Here is a 6,361-nt window from a genome sequence, read left to right as displayed (position 1 = left end):
CCTGCAGGGACGTTCTTACCCGTACGCAGAATATGCAGCTGTGCAGGGCATCCAAAAATATGGGGCGCCACTGAGTCTTAATGTCCACCCACCCACCTCTTCCCATCCCTGTTCTGTGGCTCTGCTTCCTCCAGAGAGGGCCTAGTTAACAGGGCTGGCCCACGAAATTTTGGCACCTGAGGCGAGGAGCTCAAATGATGCCCCCATGCCCCCTCACTTGGGCCAAAACTTTGAAAGGTCTCAATTCTGCCTTCTTCATGTTCGACTCCTCTCATGGCACTCCCCCATCTCTGTGCATCTAGAGCAGAGAGAATACATATGCACCAGCAGCAGACACAATTTTCTACACTCTGGATCCTAGTGCCCCCCCACACACACACACACAGTCTGGCACCTGAGGCGGATGCCTCAGTTTGCCTCACGGTAAGGCCAGCCCTGCTCGTTAACTTAAAAGTGAAGAAGCCTGCCAGAGCTATTAGCAGAACATTGAACCTGTGAAAGAGCCATTCAAGTGAGAAGGGAGCCATTTAACAGGCATTTGCCTACCCCAGGTCTATCCTGTCAGTTTCTAGATTTTTCTGTGTTAGTCTATAGGACCTTAGTTTAAAGTTTGTTATAAAGCGATAACATTAGTGTGTTGCTGACGATTATAAAATCCCATTTCTAAAAAATCATCTTGCTCATCTCGCCCCTGCTGGAGCTGCCATTGGGCTTAGGGGCACCAGTTTACTAGTACTGTGTAGGCCCCCATAAATCTGAAGGCTGGCCCTGGTCACCTGTTCCTCTCCCTCTTCCCACCTAGGTTATAAATTATATCTCAGTTTCATTACAGTCATAAGTAATCATTCCCTGGCTAATAGTGCTGAGCAGGGGGATCCCAGCTGCCTCCCAGAGCTGTAATTCAATTGGACTCACCAGTGCTTGTTCTCAAACTGCTTGAGCTGCACTTTCCTCGCAAAATTATGGCAGCAGCAATATCAGTGCTGGCCTAGGGATATGGGAGGGAGGGGCTAAAAGCCCCTATAGGGCTAAAAGTTTGGGTCAGTGGAGCTCAGTGCCTCCAACTATACAGATTGTTCCAGCACCCCTGAGCAGCCATGTCCAGGAGCTGAGCTAAAGCTGGAAGTTTGAGCCGGGACTGCATTGTTCTGCGTCTATTCCCTGCATTCTGACAACAGCTGGAGGGCGCCCTGGTAAACAGGAACAGTGCAGTGTTCTGCTTCCTGGTCAGAGGCTAAAAAGTCTTTAGAATCAAGGAGCTGTCAGCACAGAGTTCCAAGCAAAATTAGAGTTCTAAAGAAAGAGTTAGGGGTTAGCTGCTGCCAGGCAGCATCCCTCTTGCACTCTCACATCCCTCTTGCACCATTCCGCCCACAGCTGTGATCTTGCTCTGCTGCTGCACAGCTGTGCTGCTGTAAAAATGGATGAGGAGGAAAACCTGGACCGGTTCTCTCATTCTCCTGTCCCACTAGATGGTGACTTGGTGTATTGCCCAGAGACACAGCAGTGACCAGTTATCCTGCATATATGCTCACAATCGTCTGTTCCTAAATCACAGGCCTTTATCACTTGAGGTAAAACAGTGATTGTCATTGGGGGGTACATGTATCCCTGAGGGTACATAGAGGATATATTAACTCATCTAGACATTTGCTTAGTTTTGCAACAGGCTACATAAAAAGCACTAGCAAAGTCAGCACCAACTAACATCTCATACAGACAATGTCTGGTTAATACATTATGCACTGAATTAGGTACAATGTTTATATTCCAATTATTTTACAATGATTCAGCAAAAAATGAGAACATGAGCATTTTTTCAGTAAGACTGTACTGTGACACTTATATTTTTGTCTGATGTTGTAAGCATGTCATTTTTAAGTAAGGTGCAACTTGGGGGTTTGCAAGACAAATCAGATTTCTGACAGGGGCACAGTAATCTGGAAAGGTTGAGAGTCACTGAGGTAAAAAATAATCTCCTTCAATAAGCTGTAATTAACATTAGGGTCCATAGCTGTGATCACCAACTGGTTGATTGTGATTGACTAGTTGACCCTGGAGACTCTCCCAGTCGATCATGATCTCTGGGGGCACAGTGAGGCTAAGGCAAACTCCCTGCCTGCACCCGCCCAAAACCGCTACCAGAAGTGGCTTGGAGGAGCAGGAATCGTGACATGCTGCTTCTGCCTGCAATCTTGCCCCCTGCAGCTTCTAAGCACCACCCTCACAGCTCCCATTGGCTGGGAATGGGGAACTGTGGCCAATGGGAGCTGAGGAGTGGTGCCAGCAGAGAGGGGAAGCATGCAGAGCTATGCGTGCCCAACCCCCAGGGGCACATTGGTTTCTTCCAGGAGTGGCATGGGGCCAGGGCAGACAGGAAGCCTGCCTTAGTACCATTGCATTGCTAACTGGGAGTCGCCCATGATAAATGCCACCCAGCAGGAGGCCACACTCCCTACCCCCTCCTGTACCCTGAACCCCAGCCCTGACTGTCCTCTGAGTCAGCACCCTGTACGCTCTCCTGCACCCCGACCCCATCCTAAGTTTCTTCCCAGAGCCAGCACCCTGCACCCCAACACTCTGCCCCAGTCCACAGCCTCTTCCTGCACCCAGATTGCCTCCCAGAACTTGCACCCCTCAACTCCTCCGGCACTCCCTGGCCCAGGCTCAGCCTGGAGCCTTCTCCCACACTGCAAACACCAGTCCAGAGCCCACACCCCCTCCTGGATCCCTGCCCCAGCCTAGTGAAAGTGAGAGTGGGGAAGAGCGAATGAGCATTGAAGGGAGGGGGATGGAGTGCGTGGGATGTGGCCTTGGAGAAGGGGCATAGTAGATATTGGGTTGTCCTTAAATTCGAAAAGATTGCCAATCACTGGCCTATAGTCTCCTTGTAGGCCAGCCACTGGGGTTATATCTATACTACCAAGTTATTTTGAAATAATAACTCCGGAAATAACTATTTAGAAATAAGCATTTTCCTCTTCACAAACAGAAGCTATTATTTTGAAATGACAAGCCCATTATTTCAAAATAACAGGTTTGGTAGTGTGGACACTGGCCTTATTTTTTCAAAATAAGGGAAATTATTTCGAAATACTCTTCCAGGGTAGACATGCCTTAGAAGATGGTATAACCATAGGCACTTGGCTAGTCAGGACTGATTTTATCCAGAAGAAGAATATGGATCCATGCAGTGTGCTGCTGTACCACTGGGAAGATACATGTAAACCCAGGGCCAGATGTTCAGCTGACATGTCAGCATAATTACGACAGCTCATCAATTAGCCTTCATTCTTGGGTGACTTGGGGGAGGTGCTTCACTATCATACTCTGCCTTGGGGCTACCCCTCTGACATGGCCACTAACTGGTGCACAGTGAGTTATCAATTTTCTTATGTTGTCTGTTTTGGTAGCAAAATCAGCAATGTTCTGCCCTTGTAAACCCAAAGGTCAGCTTCTGTGCCATCTAGCCATTGAAGTCAGAGCCTTGTGTTCAGCACCTGTCAGGGTTTAGCCGCATGAGCTTATCGCCAAGTTTAAATTTAATCTGTAGTTGCAATGTTTTTATTTTTAAAGTCTCTTCAGTTGACAACAGGACCTGGTTTGCCTGTACAATCCGGCCATTTGCCACCAGATTTGCTGCTGGGGAGAGCGGGAGTTGGGACAGGATATAAAAGTCTTAGGCTTCCATGTGGCAATGCTGACTGTACCACTTGGCTAGTGAGCTTCCATTCTTAACTCAGCTGGCTAGATCACACAGCACCTGGGCTGTGAATGCTCAAGGGCAACAGACCCTTGGTGTACAGTATCTTGAGGCTACTTGCCAGACTCCTAGTCTCTGTTTCCCAGGTGTTCTTCAAACCGCTTTCTGTTTATTCCAGTTTACTTCCTCACTCATTTCTTTTCCTTTGTGCACTGAAATATGTTTTTCCATTATTAATTAACTGCCTGCCACCCTGCTTGCAGTAAAGCCTGATTTATTTCTCCCTTTCTGCATTAAGGGGACAGGATACTTAATCTCCTCTGTGCGGACTCACACATATCATCTCAGTGTACTGCTGATCACTCCTCTGGTTAGCTTTCTGCCAGCAGGGCTGGATTAAGAAAGGGGCTTTAGGGGCTGCAGTCCAGGACCTGGGCTAACGGGGGCACTGAAAAAAATTTCATGGCTCTCAAAAGTGCAGATCTGTTTGCAGGGCCCCTTTAGTCCAGAACCCTTGGCTATAGCCCCTAAAGCCCCTGGCTGTGTCTAGACTGGCCAGTTTTTCCGGAAAATCATCTGCTTTTCCAGAAAAACTTGCCATCTGACTACACTGGCCGCTTCAATTTCTGCAAAAGCACTGACTTCCTACTGTAAAAAATCAGTGCTTTTTGAGGAAATACTATGCTGCTCCCGTTCGGGAAAAAGTCCCTTTTGCGCAAAAGGGCCAGCGTAGACAGCTGAGATTTGTTTTGCGCAAAAAAGCACCCATCACGAAAATGGTGATCGGGGCTTTTTTGTGCAAATGCGCGTCTAGATTGGCCACGGACGCTTTTCCGCAAAAAGTGCTTTTGCGGAAAAGCGTCCGTGCCAGTCTAGACGCTCTTTTCCAAAAATGCTTTTAACGGAAAAGTTTTCCGATAAAAGCATTTCCGGAAAATCATGCCAGTCTAGACGTAGCTCCTGTGTGTTCTGGCCCTGCCTGGTGGGAGGGAGGAAACACAATTCCACCTGCTGCTGGTCCCCCACCCCTGCTGAGCTAGAGCTGCAAGTGTCAGGAAGCTCTGTCCAGGTGCTTTCCTTGCCTGCAGGCACCACCTCCTGCCACTCCCAGTAGCCAGGAATTGCAGCCAATCAGACCTGCGGAGAGCCATACCTGCAGGTGAGGGGAGGGTAGCGTTCAGAGTCACCTACTGCCCTTCCCTCCGGGTGCTTGCACCACTAGAGCGGAGCTGTCCCAGGTAATCACCCTGCACCCCAGCCCTCTGCCCACTCCCTGAGCTCCCTCCCACACCTGAGCTCCCTCCTTAGACCCTGTACCTCCCTGCCTCAATCATAAGCCCTCTCCCATCCAGACCATGCATTCCTACCCCCTACCCCAACCCTAAGCCATTTCCCAACCCTATCTCCTGCCCAGACCCTGCACCTCCGCCCCCTGCCTTGAGCCCCCTCCCACACTCCAGTTTACTAGGCCCAAGCCTGGAGCCTCCACTTGTAGCCCAAACACATCATCCCCAGCATCTCCCCAAAGCCCGCACCTCCAACTGGAGCTTCACACCATAACCTAAAGGCGAGGAGCCAGGAATTCCTTGTAAGTGAGCTCAAATTCTCCTCCTTTCCCCTGAAGCAGAAAAGGACTCACTCGGTGGCAATTCAAATATCACCAGACTTCATGCTCCAGTTGCTTTGCCTGGTCTCTCAAACTAACCCAGGCAGAGTGAATCTGATTTCCTGCACTAAGGCTGGACCTCCAGCATACCAGCCCATCAGTGACCTGGGGACCATATTTAATTTTTCCTGAAAGGTTGGTGTTAAGAAGCAAGTGATAGGCAAGTGGGTGACCCTGAATTTGTGAGTGTCACCTCCAAGATTCAGGTCACTGGACAGTTCTGCAATAGACTAGTAAAAATGACATCATTGTAACATTTTTACAATTAGTGCCAGACTTTGTAATTAGAGGAGCCCTTTTGAATCTGAGGGTATGTCTACACTAGAAAGTTAGTTCGAACTAACGGACGTTAGTTCGAACTAACTTTCCTATGCGCTACACTAGCGCTCCGCTAGTTCGAATTTGAATCGAACTAGCGGAGCGCTTAGTTCGAACTAGGAAAACCTCATTTTACGAGGACTAACGCCTAGTTCGAACTAGCTAGTTCGAACTAAGGGCTGTGTAGCCCTTTAGTTCGAACTAGTGGGAGGCTAGCCCTCCCCAGGTTTCCCTGGTGGCCACTCTGGCCAACACCAGGGAAACTCTATGCCCCCCTCCCGGCCCCGGACCCCTTAAAGGGGCACGGGCTGGCTACGGTGCCCGTGCCAGGTGCAAGCCTGCCAGCACCCAGCTAGCAGACCCTGCACCTGGCACGGCACAGAGCCACCCACCCGATGCCTCCCAGCCCACCCCCTCTTGCCGGGACCAGGCTGGCGGCTCCCGGGAGCTTGCCCTGGACCGCAAGAGGCGGGCACCTTCCTGGGCTAGTGCGGACATCGTGGACCTCGTCCACGATCTCCGCACTAGGCACAGGAAAGTGGCCGTCTAGGGCAGGAGAGCTGCCAGCCTGGCCACCCAGGAGCAGGTGTGCATGAAAATCAAGGGGGTCCACTGAGACCCCCGACCCTGAGCCCTGAGCTTACAATGGCCGTCCTGGGTCAGACCAAAGGTCC

The sequence above is a fragment of the Pelodiscus sinensis genome, chromosome 15 (genome assembly GCF_052426305.1).
Source record: "Pelodiscus sinensis isolate ZL-2025 chromosome 15, ASM5242630v1, whole genome shotgun sequence".
Classification (NCBI taxonomy): Eukaryota; Metazoa; Chordata; order Testudines; family Trionychidae; genus Pelodiscus; species Pelodiscus sinensis.
Note: the sequence above shows the minus strand (reverse complement) of the source record.